Source organism: Protopterus annectens, chromosome 9.part0 (genome assembly GCF_019279795.1).
Source record: "Protopterus annectens isolate FY-2018-M chromosome 9.part0, PAN1.0, whole genome shotgun sequence".
NCBI lineage: Eukaryota > Metazoa > Chordata > Ceratodontiformes > Protopteridae > Protopterus > Protopterus annectens.
The window spans coordinates 439,977,852-439,990,138 of NC_056743.1; the positions used below are offsets into that span (position 1 = coordinate 439,977,852).

The 12,287-nt window shown below is 45.6% G+C and overlaps 1 protein-coding gene across 3 annotated transcripts in view; it reads left to right on the forward strand.

Annotated features, from left to right (window-relative positions):
* VDAC3 (voltage dependent anion channel 3) overlaps nt 1–12,287 on the forward strand; it is a 1,015,607-nt gene that overhangs the window by 351,443 nt on the left and 651,877 nt on the right. The window lies entirely within an intron of this gene.

The window sequence follows — 12,287 nt, forward strand, 5'->3', positions numbered from 1 at the left end:
TTTTTTGTTGTACCGAGTTGTCCAATAAAGCTGAGGCCCACATGCATTGCAGGCCAGAGAAAAGTCCTTAAGGTTACACGAGAGAAAATGCAACACATTTAGTAGTACTGCCCAAGTCACTTGGAACACACAGTAGGTCTATATGATGCAGAGCAACATATTGCTATGATGTTAGGTGGCGAAAGTTTGCTTGATATCCTTTGTTCTTATGGGTTCTTTAAGTCTGTGTTTTATACATCCATGCAGTGAAGTTAGGTAATGTGTTCCCCACACCTTTTCTTTCTGCCTTTGCAACTAGTTTGGATCCTTTGAGTATTAATAGTTTCTGCATAAAATAACAAGCCTTCTGACATCTGAGGTGGCATAGAGGAGTAATGCTCTTAACTTCAAGCCCAGGCATCCCAATATTCGCTAGTATCTCAAGTGCCTGATGAACCTGGTAGGGGAAGGACGGGCATGCTCATCATGTTGAGGACAGTAGGATGGAGTAGGATGCAGACGGCCATAGCTCAGAGGAGGGACAGAATTATGGCGCACATCCTGAAGGTGGATTTCTGGCTCACAAATTAGCCGCGTGTTAGTAGCCGTCATTAACAAATGGGAAGATGTTATGGGTCACAACAAAGATGCAAATAGCTTATCCCTCACACACAGGTGGGGTTAACTCCTGCAGATGCACTCATTACCAAGATGTCACTGAGGACACAAGCATTCCCATATACAACCTTAATGTGGCCACAGGATGGAAATAGCATTCCCACCTATCCATTTTTTTCTCGGGATATCCGGAAATCAAATGGATTGTCCAGCAGTCTGGCAAACATTGTCCAAGCTCCAGTATTCTGTTTCAAAAAAGAAACAGATTATCAGACTTTGTTAAATTGGCGGATTTACTATGCTTTTTATTACAAAAAGCGTAGTAAATCTGCAGAAAGTCATCACGCTTGGAGAAAGAGGGTGTTCCCCTCATGTGACTTAACAATATGAAATGGGTGGAATGTGGCCAGAGAATGGGCGGGGGTGTGGGAGGTGCAAGGGGGTGTGGATTAAGTCCGGTTTTAGCCACACCGAAAGATGACAACCCTAGATGGAAACCAGGTAGATTGTAGTGGTACTTCAGGATTCTGCATTGCTAACGCCACCTATGGCCAGGCAGTTCCAGTAGTTTTGAGCAAAATGGGGCCTTTGGGTCTTTGAGATATTTTTGTGGGCTGAACTTGTGTTTGGCGTATTGAGATTTTGCTTCCCCACAAGTAAGGGCTTAGCTGATTCTTGCAGGATGCCCTATTCCCATGTTGCAATTTTCATAACATGAGGGATTCCCTGCCTAGGCGACCTGAACATCTGGCCAGTATACCAAAGACTTAAGCTACTGCTAGGTACGTGCAACATTGCACATAGGATGCAGCCGACGTAGGCCATAAGTGACATCTGCATGTACCATCCTCAAAACTTCTCTGCAGCCAATCCGAACACCAACCTCTGCCATTCATCTGATTGCCAAGTATTTTCTTCTTTCAGATAAGTGCCCTGTTAGGGAAAATGTATTTGTAGTTTTGCTACTGCAGGCTTGTTATAGGTTAATGTCATCTAAGAAGGGCAAGTGCCATTGTGGAATTCACACACAGACTATCATGATCTTTGTTTTTTCTGCCTGGGGTCCGTTGATGACTACAAGGCTTGCACCTTTTGTCAAGCGTTTGTTCCAAAGATGCTCTGCAGTAGTCTTTCTGCTCTTAATATCTGCCTTGAACACCAGAGACTAAAGTGACTAGCGCTTTCTATGGAAGGTATCTCAGGGCTGTCGAGTGAGCCTCCAAAGAAGTTGAAAAAGGTAAAGCCTGAATCTTCGGCTGTGCCTCTGATCCTGGATGTCCCTCTCCAGGCCAGTGAAGGCCTGGAGGTCCATATGGTGCCTGGTCCTCCTCCTTCGTCAGGAACTGATTTAGATGCTGCTAGGGAGAGTTTCTTCTGCATGTCTGCATGCCTTGCAAACATCCATTTTGGAGAGTAAGGGGGACCATGACTCGCTCCTTTAGATGTACCTCACAGTACCTCTCCTGGCTTAATGATTGAGGACTTGTGGACTTTGGTGCCAGGGCGTATGTCTACATCGGCCCAACCATCCCTGCATAGGGTAGATCCTCCGCTTAAAAAGAAATGAAAACACAAACCTGTTTCTCCCACACAGAATCCTTTCCCAAACTGGCAAGCCTTTTCACAGTGAATGTTTAATGCCCTTTTGGCACTTAGACCTCTTTCTGTTCAGCCTCCTCCTCCTGTTTCACCCCCCCCCCCCCTTTACCCAGGAGTGCTGTTGTGGAACAAGAGGCCTCTGAAGAAGATACCTCATTTTCAGATGAGTTCCTGGCCTGCTCTGCTCAGATTGACTCAACCCTGGGTTACGCTTCCCTTGAAGTTGACTCCAATGGTGGAGACTCCCCTGAGGAGGATATTACATTTGGAGAAACCATATATATAGGATGAGAGATTTTTTTCAAGTCGGAAAGCTCCTAGGTTGCAGAAGTGCAAAAGAGGTACTGGAACCTCTTACAAGTGGACTCTTTCCCCTTCTGCTATCCCACCTGTGTTACCAGACTTTCAGGATACCTTTCTTTCAGTGTCCAAAAGCCCTGATTTTCAGCCTCTTGCACCCAACAGGCCAGTCACTGTCCTCAGGGACTTTATAAAACCTGTCTGTTCAGATGCCCTCTTGCTGATCCAGCTATGATTTCAGTCTTTGCAGGTAAACCAATTAGGTTGCTGCCATCCACTACCCTTTTGCCCTCTAAGGACAGCAAAGTCATTGAGAGGCTTGGGGGAAAAAGTTTAATGCCTCTTCTACTCTGGCTTTTTTAGGGCCATTAATTATCAGACACACGTCTGTGTGTTCTGGCCCTACTTTCCCAGGCTTCAAAATTGCTGACAGATTTTCCTGATTCTGCAGCCAAGCCACTATTCTCTTTCCTCGTGACAGTTTCCGAAGTTACCAGACACTCCATAAAATGCATTTGTGATGCAGCTGAGGTCTCTCCTAGATCAATGGCATCTGGCTCTGTCTTCAGGAGGTGTTCTTGGCTGAGATTGCAGCCTTTGCCTATGATTTCAAGGCAAAATTCATGGATGCACCCCTTGGACAATTCCGTCATTTTTGGTGCAAATGTTGCTGCCCTCTTCATATCCCACCAAGAGAAAGAAGAACTGCAGGAACTGAAACATATTTCATCTCCCCAGTTCCAAAATATCATAGAATTTATCCCTCCAAGACTAAATTTATAAGGAAAAAGATGACCCATACTCCTTATTAACCTCACAAGAAGGGTTCATGCAGGCAGACTCCACATAGATTTCAGCCATTATCAGTCCAAAAGGCCCCCTTTCTGAACAAGTCAGGTAGTCTGAATACCTGCCAATGCTCACAGAAATTCCTCTTTCCCAGCTCCTTTGTCATTTGTTTTCTTCTTGGACTAGCATACCCAGAGACAAATGGGTCCTGTCCATTGTCCAGAACAGCTATTTCATGGTTTGGAAATCCCTTCATGGGCATCACACAACCCCCAGAGGACCAGATCCATCTCTTCCCACAGGTGATTGACTTGATTTCACAGGGAACCATACAGACCAGGTCCCGCTATGGAAAGAGAAATAGACTTCTATTCCAGCATGCTCGTAGTCCCCAGGAAAGATGGTTCCTGGAGACCCATTTTAGACTTATCCCAGCTCAGTCAGTCCCCACCATCAGGATGCTCACTCTACCTTCATCATGTTTCACTGTTGCAGTCATTACACTTGGGTTATCCTGCTGGCAGGCTACCCGCACTCGGCCTGAATTCCAAAGTCCTGGTCCGGCGTCGGTCGCTGTCGCCTCTTCCCTGACGTCAGTGCGCCAGGGGTATAAAAGATGCAGCTGACGCCATTTTCTTAAGTCTTTCTTAACGCGCTGTGCCCGAAACAAAAGCAGTTCGCAAGTGCTGGTCGGCCGACTCCTGAGATTTTCGAATTTGAATTTTAGATTTGAAGTCTTCAGTAAAGCTAAGTACCCTGTTGGGGAAACTTTTTCTTGCTCCAGTCCGATGTCAGTAAAAGTTAACAATTGTATTTCTTGTGGGAAGCAAATACCTCATAAGGATTTTCATTCTTACTGTATTCCTTGCCTAGGCCCTGACCACGACATTGCTAGTTGTCGGTTTTGTGCTAGATTCAATCAACGCACTATTAAGTGTCTGCTCAATTTTGCTTTTCATTACTTTGGCCGAAGGTTTAACTATATGATGCCGTCGGAACAATCGACGACCGGAGTCCATAAATGCAAGGACAAAGAAAGACAGGCATCCAAGGTCCAAAACCGATGAAGCCTCTTCTAGGCCAGTCACCGGTTCGCCGGTTTTCAGTGAGGTGCTTTCGCAGCCCCTGACACCCGCTACCTCAGAGCCACAGGCCGCCTCCGACTCCCACATGGAGACAGCTAGGCCTCTGGAAACTCAAGGTATTGGGCCTACGGAAACAATTCCCTCAGATGGGTCCGGAGCCACTGAGCAGGCACCGGCTTCTGAGGGTGTTTTCAGACCTACGCAGCTTACTATCAAGACCTCTTCAGCAGCCAAGGTAAAGTCCAAAACACCTTTAAAGACAAAGAAACAAGTGCAGCATTCTCCTGGACAGTCATCCATGCCAAAGAAACAGATGCTCAAAATGGCTGAGGACCTAATTACTTTGATCAGGGGCTCCCATCCCCCTCCTGATAAAAGGCCTAGGCAAGACACTGACTATGACTCCTCTGACCAGGTTTGTATTTCTTCTGCTTCCTCTTCAGAACAGGGATATTTTCTTCCTCCCTATGAGGACTCTGATGCTTGAAGAATCTATCCCTTCAGCCTCTCCTCCTGAGGACTACTCTTTTGGGGAAACCTTGCAGACCATGAGGGAACATTTCCATTGGGAGAGCCAGGATTATTCAGAATCCAGGAAAAGGCTCAGAGACTTTCTTTTATTGCCTCAGCACAGGCCTCTTGCTCTCCCCCCTGTACTAGATATTGTTGATGATGTTTTTTCGGAATCTAGTTTGACTCCTGATTCATTACCCCCTGCACCAGTTAAGCAAGATAGGTACTACAGGGTTCCAGATTCTCATAAATGTCTTTATAAAAACCCTGATGCTGATCCAGAAACTATTTCTCAGTGTCCCAAAGGGGTCAAGGCTTCCACTGCAAAAAAACCCTGTTCCCTCTGATAGGGATTCTAGAGCACTGGACAGATGGGGGAAAAATTTACACCTCTGCTACTTTATTCGAAAGGCATGCTTGGTTAAAAGAACATAATTTACCTGATCATGTTAAAGCAAAATTATTGGATGCTCCTTTACAGCATGATACTTTGTTTGGTGTTAAGGCAGAAGAGGTGTTAAAGAAAATGGACGATAAAGCAAAATCAATGCAGACAGTAAAGGATTTCTTACAGGTTCAGCCACCTAGATTTAGCAGGAACTGGCCTTCTAAAAATTGGTCCTTTCCAGTGTCAGACAGGCCACAAAGAGGCAGATACAGATGCCCAAGAGGCAGATCTCAGCCCGAAGGCTCATACACACCTAAACAATGGGGTGCTTCAGCCCCCAAAGGCAGAGAAGACAAATCGCAACTTTATAGGAAACAGTCCCAATGACTTTCCTCTACAAATGCCAAGCACTTACCCTTTGGCAGCACCCTTAGAGGGAAAACTACCACTTTTCTCACAAAATTGGCACATGATTACCCAGGACAAATGGGTACTGAATATTGTTTTTCAGGGTTACAGGTTCCACTTTCACACCCTACCAAGGTCAAAAGGTATGCCAGACCTGCCACAAAATCAATGGGCAGAGGCACAAAAACAAATTTCCGCTCTCATGGACATGAGGGCTATTCAAAAAGTACCATAGCAGGAATAGGGGCAAGGATTTTACTCAAGACTTTTCTTGGTACCCAGAAAGGACAAAGCCTGGAGACCAATACTGGACCTGTCTATGCATGTCCCAATCAGACAGTCTTGCAGAAGATACCTCAGATTCATAGCTGGCTCAATGCATTACCAATTCTCTGCACTGCCCTTTGGCTTATCTATTGCGCCCAGGGTCTTCACAAAATGCCTGGCACCAGTAATTGCATTTTGCAGACAAAAAGGAATTCAAATATGTCCCTACTTGGACGACTGCCTTATTAAAGCAGAGTGCAAGGACATTCTACTAAACCATCTGGCGTTTGTATAAAGATTACTAATTTGCCTAGGGTACACAGTAAACGAAAATAAATCAAAACTAGTGCCCTCTCAAGAGATAATATTCCTGGGTGCAAGCTTAAATACAACTGCCCAGATGGCTTATCTCATGCCAGACAAGCAAAGGCAACTGACTCATTACTTTCAAATGATGGCAACAAAGACCCAGCTACCTGCAAGAAATATTCTGCAGGCTTTGGGCTTCATGGCATCCTGCATCCTACTAATTCCATATGCCAGACTGCATATGAGGAAGCTACAGTGGTATCTAAAAAATGTTTGGACGCAACATTGCCACAGCCTGGAAACAATAACTGTTATTCCCTGCCTGCAGCAGGAGTTTCGATGGTGGGCACTGGCCTGTCACCACAACAAGGGACAGCCTTTCACTTTACCCACAGCCAGGCAGACACTAACAGATGCATCGGATTATGCCTGGGGTCACACATGGCAGGAAAATGTATTCAGGGCACGTGGCCCGTGGACCAAATGCATCTTCATATCAATCAAAAAGAGATGCTAGCTGTACAGAATGCCCTGACAGCCTTCAAGGATCTACTACAGCTAGGACAACTATTACTAAAGACGGACAATACTACAGTTTTGTGGTAGATAAACAAGCAAGGGGGCACACATTCCTACCCCCTCTGCAGGCAAGCCATGACTTTGTGGAACACAGCACTGACCTACCAAGTACATCTACAGGCACAATTCCTGTCAGGAAAGAAAAATACTCTGGCAGACGATCTAAGCAGAAACCTCATGGACCCTCATGAGTGGAAACTAGATCCACAGGTCTTCAGCATGATAACTACGAAATGGGGATGCCCAGACATAGATCTATTTGCCTCCCCTCACAACTGCCAATTGCAGAGATTCTGCACAAGGACTTATCACTCACAAGCATGGAAAGTGGATGTTCTTATCGTTCAGCTGTAAAACTCTAACAGTTTATGCCTTTCCTCCACTGCCTCTCCTTCCCAAGGTACTCCTAAAAGTCAGACGAGAAGCCAAAAATGATTCTGATTGCCCCAGACTGGCCACGCCAGCACTGGTACCCAATCCTAAAGAGCTTGTCTCAAGGCCCAGCCTGGACTTTACCTCAAATTCCTCATATTCTGACTCAAACAAAATCCTGCACAGCCAACTCAGAACCTTAAATCTGGCTGCATGGCAAATAATATAGCCACTCAGAACACACCTCTCTCTAAAGCTGTTATGGATGTCATTTTGGAAGACAGGAGGCCCATCACCAGGAAATCTTATGCAGAAAAATGGAAGAGATTCTGTGCTTGGAACCTCAGATTTTACAATACCTAACGGAGATGCTGGACAAAGGCCTATCCTTCTCATCAATTAAGATTCATGCCTTTGCCATTTCAGCTCATTACAATATGGAACCTTCTATTTTCCCACATCCACTGCTAAGACAGTACCTCGGAGGGGCAAAAAACATAAGACCCCTTAGGAGAGCACCGATACCTACATGGGACCTCAACTTTGTCTTGGAAAAGCTCACACTGCCTCCTTTTGAGCCAGCCAATACAGACATAAAATTCTTATCATGGAAAACTGCTCTGCTCCTAGCAATAACTTCAACAAGAAGAGTCTCAGAATTACAGGCATTAATGGCAGTGGAACCTTTTATCATTTTTCATCTGGACAGGGTTTCTCTAAGGACAAACCCAACATTTCTGCCAAAGCTAGTATCCAGTGTGGCTCTTAACCAAACCATTCATTTGCCAACATTTTATCCAAATCCTCAGAATAAAGGGGAGAGGCTTCTGCACTCTTTGGACATACACAGGCAACTGCACTTCTACTTGGACAAAACAAAAGCTTTCAGAAAGACTGAGCAACTGTTTGTAGCATATGCTGCCGGATCACAAGGAAAGGCTATCTCAAAGCAGACTATTTAAAAATGGATAGGACACTGCATTCGTTTCTGCTATGCACAGCATGGCAAGTCACTGCCTAAGAATATTAGGCCACATTCTACCAGGGTAGAAGTACCAACCAAGGAAATTTTGGATGCTGCAACTTGGAGTTCAGTGCACACCTTTACCAAGCATTATCACTTAACTCTTTACTCTAAGTCCAGAGCAGGCTTTGCCACTGCAGTTCTGCAGGGCCTCATAGCCACTCCTAATCCTATTTAGACCCAGCCGCCCTACCTCAGGTTTGGGATTCAACCCAAGTGTAATGACTGCAACAGTGAAACACGATGAACACAGTACAGTTGTGTACCTACCATAAATGTAGATGTTCGAGAGTATTCACTGTTGCAGTTCAGGTTACCCACCCTCCATCCCCCTTTCTTTGCTGGGACTTATGTATACTTCTCTATCCTATACAACCTATGCGATGTATTTGCTTGTAGATGAAGGTATTGTTTTTATTTTACTGTATGTCTTTATAAGCAATATGTATTACCTACCTTCTTGGGGGCACCTGACATCTGGGGCAAGAAAAACTGAAGAAAATGGCGTTGGCTGTGTCTTTTTATACCCCTGGCGCACTGACGTCAAGGAAGAGGCGACAGCGACCGACGCCGGACCAGGACTTTGGAATTCAGGCCGACTGCAGGTAGCCTGCCAGCAGGATAACCTGAGTGTAATGACTGCAACAGTGAATACACTCGCTAACATCTACATTTGTGGTAGGTACACAACTGTACTTCCCCCTCTTGCTCCCTCAGGCCCTTCTGGGTTCCCCAGACGTCAGTGATGCATACCTTCATATTCTCATTCACCCTCTGTTCAGGAAATTCTTAGGGTTTTATGCTGCTTCCTCTCATTTTCAGTTTTGTGCTTTGCCCTTTGGACACTGGGTATTCACAAAATGTTGGTCACCTGTCATTGCCTTCTGCAGACTACAGGGTATTTTTATCTACCCTTACCTGGACAACTTACTTATTTAAGCATAACATCCAGATATCCTGCAACACAACCTTCACACCCACAATCTCCTTGCTCCTAAGCCTGGGATTCCCCATCAGCTACAAATCTTCCTAACCCCTTGTCAGGATCAGGTTTTCCTGGGCTGCAGGATAAGGACAGACCTTATGATGGCCTTTCTGCCTTTGAAAAAAATGCAGTCTCTTCTGACTTCTAGCAGTTGCTCCTTTGCCTCACTGACAGCCAGAGAGTTCCTTAGTGTGCGAGGGTTCATGGCTTCTGTTACACCAGTGCTGCCCCCTAGCCAGACTTCACATACGGGGCACTGTCTTCCTCAGTTAAAGCCTATTCCTCTGGGACCTTCTTCAAGGGTCTGGACACACTGCCTTTATCCTGGAAGCAGAGCAGCTACTTGGTCCGATGTCCACGTCTTCACAAAACACTACAAATTGGACTCTCTTCAGATCCAGAGCAAGTTTTGCCAGGGCAATTCTGCATGGTTTCATGGAGACTTCCTGTGCTCCGGTCTCCCTTTCCCATTCATGAGCTTTGGTACACTCTCCCCCATGTTATGAATACTGCAGTATGGGAATAGAAGGACATAGAATAGTTAGGTAAAATCTTTCCATAACCATAAATGTCATTCTCTTCCATGCTGCGGTATTCTGTACCACCCAACTACCCCTTGGTTCATGTTTTTTTTTGGATGATTTATGATTTACCTCTTGTCGTGGGACTGGTGTTCTGACTGAGGCATTCCGTTCTGAGGGTGGTACGTGCAGGTGTCACTTTTATGGCCTACATCTGCTGCATCCTATGTGCAACATCACACTTACCTAGCTGAAGTTTAAGTCTTTGGTATCCTGGCTGGACGTTCAGGACGCCTAGGCAAAGAATCCCTCATGTTATGAACACTGCAACACAGAAGAGAAGGATATCTATGGTTATGGTAAGATTTTACACAAATATTCTTTCTTCTCCTTTCATTGGCCTCTTGAGCTGACTCCCAGCCTGTTAAATCCTGGACAGTGACCTGTTCTTGTCATGGAAGGAGGTTAGGTTTGAGGCCTGTGCAGTTTCTGTCGTGCCCAGGTACCACTTCCTGTGCGTCACCCCACCCACACACTCCCAACCTCATGTATGCATGTTTCCTGTGCTACTTCTGCCTTCTTTTTGAGAGGGTTTTAGGGCTTGGTCATTGTGTGCTGGCTAGTAGAGACCATCTATCCCCTCTGACTTTTCTCAGTTTTATCTGAATGTGTCTCTGAGAAATTCTTCTGCATTAGGTTAACACAGTTAATGAATCCTCTCTTCCTGTTGGCTCCCCTTCTGAAGACCTCTTCCTTTTGATGAGGCTGTCAAGCTCAAGAGATTGCTCCCGTAGAGTTGCCTTCTGTTCCCTATTCCTCTCAGAAATGTTAAAATTCTATTTGGATACTGATTGGTTATCCCTTTGTTTGCAGGCTATTGTCAGGGATGGTGAAACAAGGTTCTTCAGAACCCCACCTACTGTATATAGTGGTGTCCTTCTATTCCTATGTTGCAGTATTATTGGTGTGAGATTTTCCACCTCAGGTGACCCAAACGTCATCTCCTATACAAAAAGCTTCAGCTTGGCTGTTGCAGTCACGTGGGACGTCACACATAGGGCCATAAACCAGTGACTTTAAATGTGATGTCTGCATGCACAAACCTCAGAACTTTTCAGCTGCAGATGATCGTCACATCGTGTGCTTCGCTCCTTCACCTCAAGACGTCTAAAAGATAATTACCCCGCTGGAGGTTTTTCTTCTTTGACCTTTAGCTAAAGCTTGATTTGTTGTAATAGTTTTTAGCCGATGTCCGCTAAAAAGGGCAAATGACAATGCGGGCGCCAGATACCCCATAAAGGTATGCACAACCGCTATGTTTTTCCCTAGGCCGAGAGCACGATCATGCCTCTTGCTGTCTGCCAATCTTTCGTCCCTAAGATCCTGTGCAGCTGTCTGGCTACACTTAATCTTTATATAGAAAACCAATGACTTAAATGGTTAATGCTCAGAATGGATCCAACTTCGGAAGCTTCAACTGAACCTCTGCAGAAGGCCAAGATTCCTAGGCCCACTTCCACTGCCTCTCCACAATCGGACACCCCACCAACTACCGATTTAGGAGTTGAGGAACGTCCGACAAATCTGTCGACTTTGGCGACCTTCATGGAAGTCACTTTGCAGTTGACGCCAAGCACATCCACGGAGCTAACCCAGACATCAGCAACCGTTGAGGTCGAGGGGGAACCAGACACAGCCGAGCCTATGACCAGGATCCCTCCACCAGACACAGCTACCCTTTGTCAGACATCTGATTCCAGGCCTACGCCTAAGACTGCCCCAGTTAAAAAGAAATGTAAAACCAAGCATTTGACTCCACCCGCCGAAGGCCTACCAGATTGGCAGTCCTTCACCTCTTCCTTGATGCAAGCTTTCATGGCCTTTAGGCTGTCAGCCTCTTCCTCATCTACTCTTCCCTCCTCATCCCTAGGCCTGCCTCTGTCTCCTCTCTTCCACCACCTCCTTCACAAGAAAATGAAGAAGAGCAAGACACCTATTACTCATCTTCTGATGAATCTATGTCTTACACCTCCCAAATAGCCTCTCCCCAAGAGTACTACTCCTCTGATGAAGACTCCATTGAAGGGGACTTCCCTCCAGAGGATATCATCTTTGGTGAGACCATAACTAAGATGAAGGAATACTTCAAATGGGACACCTCTCAAATGTCTGATGCTATTTTGAACTTTTACAAGTGGAATCTCCCTCCCCTTCTGCTATACCACCTGTCATTCCTGCTTATTTAGATGTCTTTACCTCAGCATCTAAGGTACCAGACTCTCAGCCATCTGCCCCTAAGAGGCCAGATCGCTTCTATAAAGTGCCCGATGACCAGAAATTTCTAGTCACACCCCCCGTGGCAGACTGTGCTGTGATTGCTGTAGCACCTGATAATCCAGACAGATTGCATCTGCCTCTCTTACCTACATAGGACAGCAAAACCATGGATAGAATTGGAAAGAAGGTGTACACCTCTTTCACATTGGCCTTCAGAGCCATTAACTGTCAAACCCATATGACCAAATATGCTCTGCACTTTCTCTCAAGTCTA